At 42.5% G+C, this 15920-nt stretch overlaps 7 non-coding genes across 7 annotated transcripts; all 7 read left to right on the top strand.

Moving 5' to 3' along the window:
* Nucleotides 1-13361: 13361 nt before the first annotated feature.
* On the top strand, nucleotides 13362-13433 carry trnap-agg (transfer RNA proline (anticodon AGG)). The gene has a single exon. It is a non-coding gene; the product is annotated as a tRNA-Pro (tRNA).
* A 226-nt stretch (nucleotides 13434-13659) lies between these two features.
* Nucleotides 13660-13731, top strand: trnap-agg (transfer RNA proline (anticodon AGG)). The gene has a single exon. It is a non-coding gene; the product is annotated as a tRNA-Pro (tRNA).
* A 226-nt stretch (nucleotides 13732-13957) lies between these two features.
* Nucleotides 13958-14029, top strand: trnap-agg (transfer RNA proline (anticodon AGG)). The gene has a single exon. It is a non-coding gene; the product is annotated as a tRNA-Pro (tRNA).
* Nucleotides 14030-14335: 306 nt separating this feature from the next.
* trnap-agg (transfer RNA proline (anticodon AGG)) lies at nucleotides 14336-14407 on the top strand. The gene has a single exon. It is a non-coding gene; the product is annotated as a tRNA-Pro (tRNA).
* Nucleotides 14408-14633: 226 nt separating this feature from the next.
* On the top strand, nucleotides 14634-14705 carry trnap-agg (transfer RNA proline (anticodon AGG)). Its single transcript has one exon. It is a non-coding gene; the product is annotated as a tRNA-Pro (tRNA).
* Nucleotides 14706-14931: 226 nt separating this feature from the next.
* On the top strand, nucleotides 14932-15003 carry trnap-agg (transfer RNA proline (anticodon AGG)). The gene has a single exon. It is a non-coding gene; the product is annotated as a tRNA-Pro (tRNA).
* A 524-nt stretch (nucleotides 15004-15527) lies between these two features.
* trnap-agg (transfer RNA proline (anticodon AGG)) lies at nucleotides 15528-15599 on the top strand. Its single transcript has one exon. It is a non-coding gene; the product is annotated as a tRNA-Pro (tRNA).
* The last annotated feature ends 321 nt before the right edge of the window (nucleotides 15600-15920 follow it).

Below are 15920 nucleotides of genomic sequence, written 5' to 3'. Positions count from 1 at the left end.
TAATGCAGAAGTTTGAAAAGAAACCATTTAAACTGATAAATAAAAACGTTAGCTAACAACTTTGATTGGGTGAGCAATACAGGTGGGCGGATCCCTGCACACAGCGCAAGGCACTTCCTTCTCTCTCTCTCTCGCTCACTGCAGTCTACATTGAAAGTGAATATGACGATAAGCTTATTGTTTGCAGTATTTTGTGACATTTTTACAAAAGAACTTTGCATGCACATTGTTTTGAAACCGTTATTAAGGACACATTTCAGGGAAAAAAAATTGCCTCAACACTCTTAACTGAAGGTGGAAGACAAATTGTAAATGGCATATTTTCATTGATTTGGGACACAGCATTTGGCATTATTATCATTTCATACATTTGATTAAATCATCAAATGACACACAGTGAAATAAAATGCGCTGAAGAATTAGCTTTTGTCTAGAGAGCGTGTTTGGTAGTTTTTTCAATTTTGTCTGAAAATATATGATGTGGCTCTCTCAATTTATTTTTAAAACATTTTTTGCTTTTATGGCTCTTTGGGTCAAAAAGGTTCCTGACCCCTGATATATAACATGGGTCATTGGTTAGATTTTATGTATGACGGTTCTATGACAATAGAATTAAATAGTCAAGTCAAGTCATGTTTCTTTGTATAGCCCTTAATCACAGGAAGTCTCAAACGGCTGCACAGACCACAGAAGATTGCAAACCACAGACTATTATTACACCATGATCTAAAACTTACATGAGGGCAAGGAAAAACTCAAAAACCTCAACATCAGGAAAATGAAGAAACTGTCACGAAACGGGCCAGGAAGCAGGAAGTGTGAACTCAAATGCGTAGACGATCCGTCACTTTAATTTAGGAAAGAAAAGTTGTCCAACACAAACAGACCAAAAACAAAATAAAACAGGCTTCAAGGCAATCAAAATTACAAACAAGGCATTTACTCAGAACAAACAGGCATGAACAGGTTTTCCTCAAAGTTAAGCAATGGTCTGGCAACGGGCAGTCCCAAAAGGAGCGCTTAAGTATCCCACACGCAATCAAGTCAATGTGTCTCAGCCGGTGTCAAGGGGCGGGACCAGCTGGGTGCCATGACGACCGTGCAGGACATGACAGAAACCTTGAGGAGGGAATAGCGATACCGTCCCTGAGCTTTTGCCTCCGTCCTTGTGATCTCATCGGCACAGAAACCGAAGTTAAACAATCGTTACTAACGGCTCATTAGCGCTGTTCCGAAGTTGCCGATTGTCGTATAACCCGTGATGGATACAGAGCCTTAACAAACCTTTCTCGGGCAATTAAGTCATCAAGGACCCCCACGGAGCTCTGCCGGATCTTGACAAACTGTGGCCCATCAGGAGCCTAATCAAAGCTAGGACAGGCTCGCCGCTCGCATGATATTGTTGTTTTGACGGCGACTCTTTCAAACTTGGCAACTTTGCCTGAACATTTCTGAACTGGCACTAGAAGGAAAAGTATAGACAGAAACTCAGACAAAGGGACTTCCTGATGGAGTCACTTCCTGGGGCAGCTAGCAACAAAACAGGAAGGGAACAAGTGAAGATGTTACAATCAATTGATGGACAAAGGTTGGCTCTTTTTGAATATTTGTGTTGAAGAAATTAACAAATAACTGCTGCTCATTGACATAAATTATTGATTGAGTAAAGAATAGAAGATTTTATATAAGATACAGTAAAATTCGGGTACTCCGAATCGGTTTATCCGGATCTTCGCAAAGTCCGGATAAAAAGTTTAGTCCTGATGATTTCTAATGTAATTCTTACGAAAAATCTATGCATATTCTGGATTTTATAATCCGGATCTTCGGCTATTCCGGCTAAAAAACTGAATCTTTCTGATCCATTCCTATGCTTTTTGCCATGTCTATTACAGAGTTGTATTCCAAGTCGACATTCCGTCTTTGACGTCTTCTTCCCGGAAGATGCTGGATGATGCAACTTTTCCGGAATGTGTATGCCATCCCTTTGTCCATAGAGAAACTAAATTCTCTATCTGTTTGTCTTCTTGGGTCGTCTTCCCGGTTCATAATAATTCCCCCACAGAACACTGTTGCTGAGATGAGCGTTCCAGTGGGACAGGTAAGTAAGTTTCGCTGTCCCTTCTTTCCGGTTAGTGAGATAGCAACGTGCTAGTGTTGTTGTGCTTTGTTTTGAAGAGCTATGTCAATAAAGCTACTGTTTGCTCCAACATGTATTACTCCGCGAAACGGTGGTCCCAGCTCTTTTCAGGTCATTGACTAACTCCTGTTGTGTGGTTCCGGGCTGATTCCTCACCTTTCTTAGAATCATTGAGACTCCACAAGGTGATATCTTGCATGGGGCTCCATTCCGATTGAGATTGATCGTCATGTTTAGCTTCTTCCATTTTTTAATGATTGCTCCAACAGTGGACCTTTTATCACTAACCTGTTTGGCAATTGCTTCGTAGCCCTTTCCAGCCTTGAGGAGGTAGACAAGTTTGTCTCTGGTGTTTTTGGGCACCTCTTTGGTCTTCACCATGTTCCAGCAAATGGGGTGTACAGGTGTCTTTATACAGCTAGTGCCTTCAAATCAGTACATCTGATTCAAGATGATACATGGAGTGCTGGTGAGCTTCTAATGGGCGGACTAACAGGTCTTTCAAGGTCAGAGTTCTAGATGATACACTGGTGTTGAAATACTTATTTGGAGCTGTATCACACAAATAAATTGTTAAAAAGTCATGCATTGTGATTTCTGGATTTTTCTTTTTAGTTAATCTCTCTTACAGTGGACATGCACCTGCGACGAAAATGTCAGACCCCTCCATGTCATGATTACTGATGCGGGGCACACGAGTCTGCTCCGTTGACGGCAACAGTCACGGACACTGATTGGCTGCTTCCTCTTTTTTAAACAGGGGCGGCAGTAGCACAGGAGGTAGAGCACTCATCTTGGGATCAAGAGATCGCAGTTTGAATCCTCCGTATTACATGTCGAAGTGTCCTTGGGTAAGACACTGAACCGCTAATGCCCCCAATAAGCAGATTGGCGCCTTGCATGGCTGCACGGCTGCTATTGGTGTGAGTGTGTGTGTGTGTGAATGGGTAAATGTGAAGCACATTGTAAAGTACTTTGGGAAGTCTCAATTGACTTGAAAAGTGCTATATAAATGCAGATCTAAACCCCTGCTGTCCTGTCAACATTTGTCAGATCGTTTGTGAACCTACGCTACACGCTAGGCAAACTTTTGTGACTCCTGACTCTATCCTGCCCCGTTTCCTGCCTGATACCTGTTGCTGACCTCTTTTCTGGACCCGTTTATGTTTTTGCTCCTCTGCTCCGGCCATCGATCTGTTTGTTCTCGCTGTCAACGACTACCTTCGCTCGACACGGAAGTGCCACTTCCACGTTCCTGCTATCTGCCACTTGTGACCGACGATCATCGGATCGTGGATGCAAGTCCTGTTCTCCTTCTTAATAAAAACTGAGTAAAACGAACGCAATTGGGTCCCGTCTCGTTCCTGGTCTGTGACACTGCATAATTTCTAAGTGGGAGAAACACCAAAATAGCAGGGTGGTTAAATGCGTATTTTCTTCACTGTACACATACATATACAAATGATACAGTTACAGATTAAATTAACATGGCAACACATTCAGGCTTGAATCTCATTGGACGAGAATTTTAACAACCACATAATGATACAAAAAAAAAACACTTTGAATGTCAAGTCAATTTTTGGAAGTATTATTCTGCGGGGATGAATAAAGTATCTATGAAATGAAATGAAATGATCTGCATTTCTATAGCGCTTTTCAAGTCAAGACTTCCCAAAGCGCTTTACAATGTGCTTCACATTTCCCAATAGCGGCCGTGCAACCATGTAAGGCGCTAACCTGCTTATTGGGGGAATTAGGGGTTCAGTGTCTTACCCAAGGACACTTCGACATGTAACACGGAGGAGCCGGGAATCGAACCTGCGATCTCTTGATCCCAAGACGAGCTCTCTACCTCCTGAGCCACTGCCGCTCATCTATCTATCTATCTATCTATCTATCTATCTATCTATCTATCTATCTATCTATCTATCTATCTATCTATCTATCTATCTATCTATCTATCTATCTATCTATCTATCTATCTATCTATCTATCTATCTATCTATCTATCTATCTATGTATCTATCTATCATCTATCTATCTATCTATCTATCTATCTATCTATCTATCTATCTATCTATCTATCTATCTATCTATCTATCCGTCCGTCCATCTAGACATCTATCTAGACATCTATCTATCTATCTATCTATCTATCTATCTATCTATCTATCTATCTATCTATCTATCTATCTATCTATCTATCTATCTATCTATCTATCCATCCATCCATCCATCCATCCATCCATCCGTCCGTCCATCTAGACATCTATCTAGACATCTGTCTGTCTGTCTGTCTGTCTGTCTGTCTGTCTATCTAACTATCTAGACATCTATCCATCTATCTATCTATCTATCTATCTATCTATCTATCTATCTATCTATCTATCTATCTATCTATCTATCTATCTATCTATCTATCTATCTATCTATCTATCTATCTATCTATCTATCTATCTATCTATCTATCTATCTATCTATCTATCTATCTATGTATCTATCTAACATCTATCTATCTATCTATCTATCTATCTATCTATCTATCTATCTATCTATCTATCTATCTATCTATCTATCTATCCGTCCGTCCATCTAGACATCTATCTAGACATCTATCTATCTATCTATCTATCTATCTATCTATCTATCTATCTATCTATCTATCTATCTATCTATCTATCCATCCATCCATCCATCCATCCATCCGTCCGTCCATCTAGACATCTATCTAGACATCTGTCTGTCTGTCTGTCTGTCTGTCTGTCTGTCTATCTAACTATCTAGACATCTATCCATCTATCTATCTATCTATCTATCTATCTATCTATCTATCTATCTATCTATCTATCTATCTATCTATCTATCTATCTATCTATCTATCTATCTATCTATCTATCTATCTATCTATCTATCTATCTATCTATCTATCTATCTATCTATCTATCTATCTATCCATCCATCCGTCCGTCCGTCCATCTAGACATCTATCTAGACATCTATCTATCTATCTATCTATCTGTCTGTCTGTCTGTCTGTCTGTCTGTCTGTCTGTCTGTCTGTCTGTCTGTCTGTCTGTCTGTCTGTCTGTCTGTCTGTCTGTCTGTCTGTCTGTCTGTCTATCTATCTATCTATCTATCTATCTATTTTAACATCACACAGGACTTGTTGCACCCTTTGTGTATCAGTTGCACAAACAAACAAAGCGTCTGCACGAGGTAGTGTTAATCATGGAGTTTGGAGGTGCTGTGAGCTGCTTACTCGTCTAATTGACACCTCGACTGTTTCCAAAAGAATGCATTGTGGGTAGAAAAAAAAACGCTTGGAACAACAATTCTGTAGAAGAAAGAAAAGCTCCACTTCTCAGCTCACCTGGAGGCGTCAGTGCTGGTAAGCTGCACATTCGCACCCCCGACACCTTCGTGCAACCCCCCAAAAGCATGTGGGGGAACCTCAGGGCGGCGTCACACCTTGAATAATTCTGCAGTCGCTCATATGTTTAGGGCTTTGCATGTGAAAACTGCACGTTGCTAATCAAATATGTTGCTTATTAATAGGCAGACTTTGGAGAATGCTACTTGGAGAATCCCTGCAGGGTCAGAGGGAGGAAGATGAAGGGATTGTGGAACGCTCCACTAGGGAAAACAGCCTGGGACTTATGCCAAGGTTAAAACTGGAGATTGTATTAAGATGAAGAAAAGAACGGACTCAGAGTCCGAGATTTAGTTTTTTGATAGCCTATGTTCCCTCTAAACTGCACGCGTGCGCAATCGCGCACTGCCCGCACATTCTCAGCGCACAAGAAAATCTAGCCGGCGCAATGTTCCCTCTAGGGTGCGTGTGTGCGCAATTGCGCACTACCCAGAGCCTTTCCGCGCACAAGAAAATCTAGCCAGCTCACAAAATTCAGGGCTCAAATTTGCTAATTAAGAAGCAAATTAAGTTACAGTGCATGAAGGTAAAAATACACGGGTTCCCTTAACGCTTCTAAATGCGGTATTTTGAAGTCAAGGTCGAAGTAGAACGAAGTTGAGTAAAGTCGAGTAAAGTTTTTCGAGAACCGGCTTCTTCGGCTCGGCTCACTAAAAAGAACCAGCTCTTTCGGGTCCTAAACAGCTCTTCAGGTTGTTTTGGCTTCTTTCATCCCTACACAACCAAATATTGTGTAAAATTATGCACAATATGACTTAAAAGGGGCAGCACGGCGGCGCAGTGGTTAGCGCTTGTGTGGCACAGTTCATGTCATGGGAACCTGTCGTGGGTTCAAATCCAGCTCCAGACTTCCTGTGCGGAGTTTGTATGTTCTCCCCGTGCTTGCGTGGGTTTCTTCCGGGCACTCCGGTTTCCTCCCACGTTCCAAAAACATGCATTTCAGGTGAATTGGCCGGTCCAAAATTGTCCCTAGGTGTGAATGAGCGAATGAGTTGTCTGTCCCTGTGTGCCCTGCGATTGGCTGGCAACCAGTTCAGGGTGTCCCCTGCCCACTGCCCGGAGATGGCTGGGATGGGCTCCAGCCCCCCCGCGACCCTAATGAGGATAAGCGGTACGGCTAATGAGATGAGATGACTTAAAAGGAAGAGGAATAAAATAAAAAAGGAAAAAAATACAAAAATGAAAAAGTAGTGAAAAGCTGAGAAAAAAAGAAACAAAGGGAAGAGAAAAAATAAGGAAAAATTCAGAAAAAAAGAAAAGAAAGAAACAAAGGAAAAAAAAATAAAGAGGGAACAAAAAGAAAAAAAGTAACAGCTAGGAAAAAATAAAGCCAATGAGGTTTTTTATAAAGGGATTTAAAAATGGAACAAAAATCAGGGAAAAAGAAGAAAAAGTTTGTGTTGCATTCAAATTATACCAAGTCAATTTTGTTGCCAACGTTGTACTTCCACTAAAAGAATGTGATTAAATACAGTTGTGTATCGTGCAACCGACTAAATAATCCCCCAAAAATGTTAGTATAAGGCGACAAAAAATACCAGGAAAAAAACGAAATGGAAATCTTGTGAAAGAATTGTTGTTTGTAGGCCGTACAACCTTTGCAATAATACGTTAGTCAATTCATTCAAAAGTGAAAACTTTTTTGCATTGCCGGAATCTCAGCAAAATGTAACTTGATGTCAAGTTTTGGACATGTTTGATAATGACTTAGTTGCCACACTTGGGATTGCTGTCGCTCACTGTTGTTTCAAGCGTTGCTCACCGACTTTGTGTGAACGCTCAGACCCGTGGAAAATTACAGGGAACATTGTTGATAGCCCTTTAGAGGTGCGTGCTTCCAAGTTTGGCTCAGGAAGGTATCACGCTCCCCTAATGGCTAGAGACTCATTTATTTGGAAAGCACAAGCATACAACAACACATCTGATTGGCTTAAGCGAGGTCACATGAATACAAGAAAGTAATCTGATTGGTTTAGACAACTGGTGTCAAACAGGCGGCCCGCGGGCCGGATCAGGCCCGCTAAGGGATTGAATCCAGCCCGCGAGACAACACTCAGAGAAGCGCAAGAGAAAAAAAAGCTGCAGGTTGAAGTATGTCAATTTGATGTTGCCAAATGAAAAAAATGAGCACAACTGATCCACAAATGATCATTTTCTTTACAGTGTTCTAGTCAAATCAAGTCAAGTCTATTTTTATTTGTATAGCCCTTAATCACAAAGAGTCTCAAAGGGCTTCACAGGTTATTACACAGACTATATTACACAGACAATTTTTCAGACTATTATTACACCATCCCCTGCTCTGGAACCAACATGAGGGCAAGGAAAAACTCAAAAAACCTCAACATGAGGAAAATGAAGAAACCTTTAGAAGGGACCGCACAATTTAAAGTAAAAATAATAATTGCAATCAGCAAAACATGTTCAAAATCTCTACTTTATTAGATATATTTCATTATTTGTTGCAGTGCAATCTTAAATAGCTTCGTTAAACAAAATAAGTTGTTCAATATACTGTACTTCTTATGAGCAGATTATCTGTATATAAAAAAAAACAAGTAGACTCCTGCTGCCTACTAATATGGATAAATGTCACAGTTACTCAGCTGATCATTGGATAAAAGCAAAGATCATGACCAATGACATGCTTTTGCAAAGAAATTGGGCGAGTTTCTGCGGCACACAGGTCCCACGGCACACTGGATGAAAAGCACTGATATAGATATTGGTTGAGCACATAACGATTAAGCCAGCTATGTCACGGTTGCCATGGCGCCCAATTGGCCCCACCCGTGTGGTGCCAGCTTTTAAGCTCAGTACGCTCTCCCTTACTTTGTCTGTCCGTCAACAAACCTCTGCCCTGCAAGACGTGAGTTCTGTCTTGGTCCTGGTTTTCTTGTTGGTATTTCCAGTCCAGTATTGTTCCAGTTTATTTTTTGTCCTGTTTGATATCGGTTTCCAGTTTCCTTCCCGTCTATTTTTGTCCTGTTGATTATTCTCTACAGTTTTTGTTCCCGTCTTGTTTGTCCTGTTTATTTTAAATATCCTGTTTCATTATCTATCCTTTCTGTCTGTCCCGTCCTGTCCGGTATCGACCCCATCTGTCCGATAGCAACTCGGGCAATTGGAATCGAGCTCGTCGGTCTCTGGCTTCCTGTCTTTCCACGTCAGACCGCTGCCTAACGTGCATGACTCCCCATTTCCCGTAAAATAAAAGGCTTGTGTTTTGGATCCAGTTCTGGTTCAGTTATAATGAAAACCATTACATAATTATGTAACAAATAACAAATAATTAAAGGTATGTATTTTTTCATTGCTTAAATGCTAATTTCAAGGAATTTTGCACCATAAGCATTAGGCGAGCATATTTCTATGTGAGAGTCTTTAATACATGTTTCTGTAAAGTAGGCTTAAACGTATTTGCTCAAGGTGTGTATTTCTAATCAGTTCGATGTTCTTTTTGGCGTCTCCTAGTCTTCCTGTCTTTGTTTAAAGGTGTTGGTAGTTTTCCAGGGGGGTGGTCTTTTGTCTTGGTCTCAACATACCAGTACTTTTCCATGTCTTGTGATTTCAATAAGAGCAAATTGCTTGTCCACTCTTTGCTTATCTCCCCGGCTGCAGCAGGTTAAAAAACTTCACAACTCTCTTGCAGTGTTCTTGTTTGCCCGCGTCCCTGCAACGTTTTTGACACCAAATTGTCATTATTACTCGATTACTTTTTTTTTTTTAACAAAGATTTACCGGTGTTTTGGCCTCGTGCCGATTTCGGCAAATGAGATCTCGTCGCTTCGAGATGACGTCATTGTTGTGGCGGTTGTCGAGTGAAAGAGAAGTATGCCTCCGAAAAAACAGTTGGTATTAGGTGCAAATCATCCAAAAATTGGTAATTTCTTCAGTGGCGGTAATAAGTCGAAACATAATACAGACAGTGGTAACAACGGCAATAATTCCGGTCTTCTTCAGAAGACCGCGAAGGCAAGGATAACACGTGTTTTGAAGCGAACGAGAAAAAAACAACAACAGAATACTAGCATGAAAAGGACTTTTCTGCCAAAATGGACTCAATTATATTCCTGGTTACGCTATGCGGAGGATAATAATGGATTGGACTTTGAGAAGGCATTACAACTATGGCGGGACAGCAAACCACGAAGAATATATGAACTGAAAAATTTGAAGTGATAACTGCTTTGTATTACCAATTAACTGTGATGATTAAAACTGCAAGAATATATAAATATTTCAGCAATATTATTTTGTATAGTGTACAATATTGTGAACTGCAAAATCTGAAGTGATAACTGCTTTGTATTACCAATTAGCAGTGATGATTAAAACGGAATGAAAATATAGATTAATATTATATATTTGTCGCCGATTTACAATTTCAACCGCGATAACACAAAATTTTGGGGACCCATAGATCTCTGTTGGGACCCATAGATTTTTGAGCATGCGAGTCCCTGGGACCCATCACTTTTCACAGGTAAAATGAACACTGCTCTTGCCTGGTGTATTCTCTAGCGTTTGCCAATTTTTATAGCTCTCCACACGTCAGTGGTCTACTATTTAGACCCCACATTTTCTGGATTAGATTCATTTGGATATGTGCAAAATTGTGTCGAAGTGGTAAGAAAAAACATTAAAAAAGGAGATCAATTAGCCCTGGAGATCATTGCTTATTACATAATGAGATTTCTTGCGTAGATTAGCGGTGGCTAACAATGTTAGGAGTCTGTGTATCATTTCTTTTGAGCAGTTATCAACCTGGGAATCAGAAAATCTCAATGGATTGCTCATCACATCAGCGTTATTATTGTTCCGCCCTTTAATCTTCTTCAGGCGGCCATTTAGACGGACCAGGACGGACACGGAACACAGATGTCGAACATACGAAACCATTACATCCTAAAAATACAAAAAAATCCAAAATGATGAATTGAGGGATTTATTATTGTTTTTTGAGAACATTTGAATATCAAGTGCCAGCTAAAAAAACACCACGTAAATACGCCAACAGGAAGTTGTTGAAAAACCTAATCGAATTGTCGTGTATGTGCTTGTGTTTGTGTGCGTTACGTTGTCCATCAGGAGGACAGCTAAGTGAGTTTATCAATTAAAGAGCGATCAATTGGACAGAAAATTGGTTGAAGTCAGGGTCTATAAGCTTACATCCTGTTGTTGGCAGCTGCAGCTGATTATGATGATAATGTTACAGTTATATTACAATATTGGTCCGGCTAGCAACAGACTTAATCGTTTTTGTTTTTGTTTTTCTGATATAATGTTTTTTTTTTATAGCAAAAAAATTTAATAGGTGGCACTGTTATGATTACTGATGTGACTCAGCTGTGCCATTTGGCGCCATCTTCCACGGGTTCTGATTGGCTCCCTGTCACCATTTGAATTCAGTCCTGTCAATCTCTTGTTGTCAGTCCGTCTGAGAAGCTCAGTGTATACTAGGCAAGCCTTTTTGACCCTGACGCCCACCTGTCCTGTTTTTGCTCCCGTCTGTCTCCGGCTATGATATGTTTTGATCCCGACCAGGTCTGCTCTCCCGTCCCGACTTACAACCCGTTTTTGATCCCGACCACGTCTGCTCTCCCGTCCCGACTTACGACCCGTTTCCGACCCGACCACGTTTATGAAATGAAATGAAATGAAATGAAATGAAATGATCTGCATTTATATAGCGCTTTTCAAGTCAAGACTTCCCAAAGCGCTTTACAGTGTGCTTCACATTTCCCAATAGCGGCCGTGCAGCCATGAAAGGCGCTAACCTGCATATTGGGGGTCTTAGGGGTTCAGTGTCTTACCCAAGGACACTTCGACATGTAACACGGAGGAGCCGGGATTCGAACTGGGATCCCTTGATCCCAAGACGAGCGCTCTACCTCCTGAGCCACTGCCGCCCCTGATTATGCTCACCTGTCCCGGCTATCGACCTGTTTTTTCCGTTCCCAACACCGCCATCGCTCACCACGGAGATCCACTTCAACGTTCAGAGCGACCAGCTTCCCGCGTCCAGCAATCACCGGATCGTCCCCCGACCACGTTTATGCTCACCTGTCCCGGCTATCGACCTGTTTTTTCCGTTCCTGACACCGACATCGCTCACCACGGAAGATCCACTTCCCCGTTCAGAGCTACCTGCTTCCCGCGTCCAGCAATCACCGGATCGTCCCCCGACCACGTTCATGCTCACCTGTCCCGGCTATCGACCTGTTTTTTCCATTCCCAACACTGCCATCGCTCACCACGGAAGATCCACTTCAACGTTTAGAGCGACCAGCTTCCCGCGTCCAGCAATCACCGGATCGTCCCCCGACCACGTTCAGGCTCACCTGTCCCGGCTATCGACCTGTTTTTTTCCGTTTCCGACACCGCCATCGCTCGCTACAGAAGATCCACTTCTGCGTTTAGAGCGACCTGTTTCCCGCGTCCAGCAATCTCCGGATCATGGGTGCAACCCTTTCTCTTTCTTCCAATAAAACTTGTGAGAAACGCAACGGAAGTGGGTCCTGTCTCCGTTCTGGTCCTGACAGGCACGGTGGCTGTGTGGGTAGCGCGCAGCCCCACAGAAAAGAGGTTTAGGGTTCAAATCCAGCGACTGTAGCCTCTCTGTGTGGAGTTTGCATGTTCTCCCTGTGATTGCGTGGGTTTCCTCCAGGTTCCTCTCACATACCAAATTGGCCGGTCCAAATTGTCCCTAGTTGTGAAAGACCGAGTGAGTTGTCCATTTCTGTGTGCCCTGTGACTGGCTGGCAACCAGTTGAGGGTGTCCCTTTCCCACTGCCGGAAGACAGCTTGAATGGGCTCCAGCACCCCCGCGACCCTACCGGGGATAAGCGGTTCAGATATGGATGGATGATTGTTTCTATCGCTGGTTTTGACTATCCCGGGTCGTTTTTGTTTACTCATATCTTTCAACAAAAGCCCTTAGATTACTTTGAGGTGTCACGGATTAAAATAACCTAAAATGTTCCTATCAAAGTCACTGATCTATTTTTTTTCTTTCTGAAAAACAAAAAAAAAATTAAAAAACATTTCCTTTACTTTCTTGTTACAGTAACAACACATTTTAATAAAAAGAAAAGACTTAGAAGTAATAATAAGTCGCTTTCTTTCAAAACGAACTAGAGACCCCACTCTTTTTACTTAAGGTAGATGATCAAAAAGGCGAATCAGAGTTTGCATGTAACCCCTAAAAATTCAACATACCCCAGTATGACCTCTACCAATCCTTTCGTACCATCACTCTTTTATTCCTCAATCTTGTCTCTTTATTCCCCGATTCCGTCAGAAACGTGTCAACGATGGAGGCCATCCGGGCCCCTCACGCTCCAGCGGGCCCCGGTCGATAGTCATCATGGGGCCCGCTAAACCCCCCCCGCCGGCCCCCAGGCTTCCCACTACCTGGGCAGCCGGGTCGTAATTGCGGGCTGTGGTGATTCAGCCACGAGCGAGTCTGACTTTAATGAGACGCTATGTCATTAAAAAGCTTCCTGTCTTTTTTGGAAATAAGGTTTTTAGAGAAAAACAAAGTACCCGATTTTACAAGATTGATGTAATATTTCTTGTAAAAAAGTCAGGATTCTAAAAGGTCCGAAAGTCATCCATAGGACGATTAAAGGCCATAGATCAGTCAAACCCGTGTTCTTTGGTACAGGAGTATGATGTTCTATATGGGTGTGTCTGGTCAGTGTGTCATAGAGCCATGTTGATTATTTTTTCAAGATACCGACTGTCATAAGGGGACAAGAACGGGGCCATAAATCAAGGAAAATGTGGCTCGTTGGTCTAGAGGTATGATTCTCGCTTAGGGTGCGAGAGGTCTCGGGTTCAATTCCCGAACGAGCCCTTGTAGGGATTGTTGTTGACAAAACTTTAAGCAAGCTCCTGTTCTTAGGTCACCCATAAGACTATTAAAGGCCATAGATCAGTCAAACCTGTGTTCTTTGGTACAGGAGTATGACGTTCGATATGGTTGTGTCTGGTCAGTGTGTCATAGAGCCATGTTGATTATTTTTTCAAGATACCGACTGTCATAAGGGGACAGGAACAGGGCCATAAATCAAGGAATATGTGGCTCGTTGGTCTAGAGGTATGATTCTCGCTTAGGGTGCGAGAGGTCTCGGGTTCAATTCTCGAACGAGCCCTTGTAGGGATTGTTTTTGACGGATCTTTAAGCAAACTCCTGTCCTAAGGTCACCCATAGGACGATTGAAGGCCATAGATCAGTCAAACCTGTTTTCTTTGGTACAGGAGTATGATGTTCGATATGGGTGTGTCTGGTCAGTGTGTCATAGAGCCATGTTGATTATTTTTTCAAGATACCGACTGTCATAAGGGGACAGGAACAGGGCCATAAATCAAGGAAAATGTGGCTCGTTGGTCTAGAGGTATGATTCTCGCTTAGGGTGCGAGAGGTCTCGGGTTCAATTCCCGAACGAGCCCTTGTAGGGATTGTTGTTGACAAATCTTTAAGCAAGCTCCTGTTCTTAGGTCACCCATAAGACTATTAAAGGCCATAGATCAGTCAAACCTGTGTTCTTTGGTACAGGAGTATGACGTTCGATATGGTTGTGTCTGGTCAGTGTGTCATAGAGCCATGTTGATTATATTTTCAAGATACCGACTGTCATAAGGGGACAGGAACAGGGCCATAAATCAAGGAATATGTGGCTTGTTGGTCTAGAAGTATGATTCTCGCTTAGGGTGCGAGAGGTCTCGGGCTCAATTCCCGAACGAGCCCTTGTATGTGGCTCGTTGGTCTAGAGGTATGATTCTCGCTTAGGGTGCGAGAGGTCTCGGGTTCAATTCCCGAACGAGCCCTTGTAGGGATTGTTGTTGACAAAACTTTAAGCAAGCTCCTGTTCTTAGGTCACCCATAAGACTATTAAAGGCCATAGATCAGTCAAACCTGTGTTCTTTGGTACAGGAGTATGACGTTCGATATGGTTGTGTCTGGTCAGTGTGTCATAGAGCCATGTTGATTATTTTTTCAAGATACCGACTGTCATAAGGGGACAGGAACAGGGCCATAAATCAAGGAATATGTGGCTCGTTGGTCTAGAGGTATGATTCTCGCTTAGGGTGCGAGAGGTCTCGGGTTCAATTCTCGAACGAGCCCTTGTAGGGATTGTTTTTGACGGATCTTTAAGCAAACTCCTGTCCTAAGGTCACCCATAGGACGATTGAAGGCCATAGATCAGTCAAACCTGTTTTCTTTGGTACAGGAGTATGATGTTCGATATGGGTGTGTCTGGTCAGTGTGTCATAGAGCCATGTTGATTATTTTTTCAAGATACCGACTGTCATAAGGGGACAGGAACAGGGCCATAAATCAAGGAAAATGTGGCTCGTTGGTCTAGAGGTATGATTCTCGCTTAGGGTGCGAGAGGTCTCGGGTTCAATTCCCGAACGAGCCCTTGTAGGGATTGTTGTTGACAAATCTTTAAGCAAGCTCCTGTTCTTAGGTCACCCATAAGACTATTAAAGGCCATAGATCAGTCAAACCTGTGTTCTTTGGTACAGGAGTATGACGTTCGATATGGTTGTGTCTGGTCAGTGTGTCATAGAGCCATGTTGATTATATTTTCAAGATACCGACTGTCATAAGGGGACAGGAACAGGGCCATAAATCAAGGAATATGTGGCTTGTTGGTCTAGAAGTATGATTCTCGCTTAGGGTGCGAGAGGTCTCGGGCTCAATTCCCGAACGAGCCCTTGTAGGGATTGTTGTTGACAGATCTTTAAGCATGCTCCTGTCCTAAGGTCACCCATAAGACTATTAAAGGCCATAGATCAGTCAAACCTGTGTTCTTTGGTACAGGAGTATGACGTTCGATATGGGTGTGTCTGGTCAGTGTGTCATAGAGCCATGTTGATTATTTTTTCAAGAAACCGACTGTCATAAGGGGACAAAAAAGGGGCCATAAATCAAGGAATAAGTGGCTCGTTGGTCTAGAGGTATGATTCTCGCTGAGGGTGCGAGAGGTCTCGGGTTCAATTCCCGAACGAGCCCTTGTAGGGATTGTTGTTGACAAATCTTTAAGCATGCTCCTGTTCTTAGGTCACCCATAAGACTATTAAAGGCCATAGATCAGTCAAACCTGTTTTCTTTGGTACAGGAGTATGATGTTCGATATGGGTGTGTCTGGTCAGTGTGTCATAGAGCCATGTTGATTATATTTTCAAGATACCGACTGTCATAAGGGGACAGGAACAGGGCCATAAATCAAGGAATATGTGGCTCGTTGGTCTAGAAGTATGATTCTCGCTTAGGGTGCGAGAGGTCTCGGGCTCAATTCCCGAACGAGCCCTTGTAGGGATTGTTGTTGACAGA

Source organism: Urocampus carinirostris, chromosome 2 (assembly GCF_059441175.1).
Source record: "Urocampus carinirostris isolate Australia breed hairy pipefish chromosome 2, RoL_Ucar_1.0, whole genome shotgun sequence".
Lineage (NCBI taxonomy): Eukaryota > Metazoa > Chordata > Actinopteri > Syngnathiformes > Syngnathidae > Urocampus > Urocampus carinirostris.
Note: the sequence above shows the minus strand (reverse complement) of the source record. Positions and strands in the feature narration are given on the sequence as shown.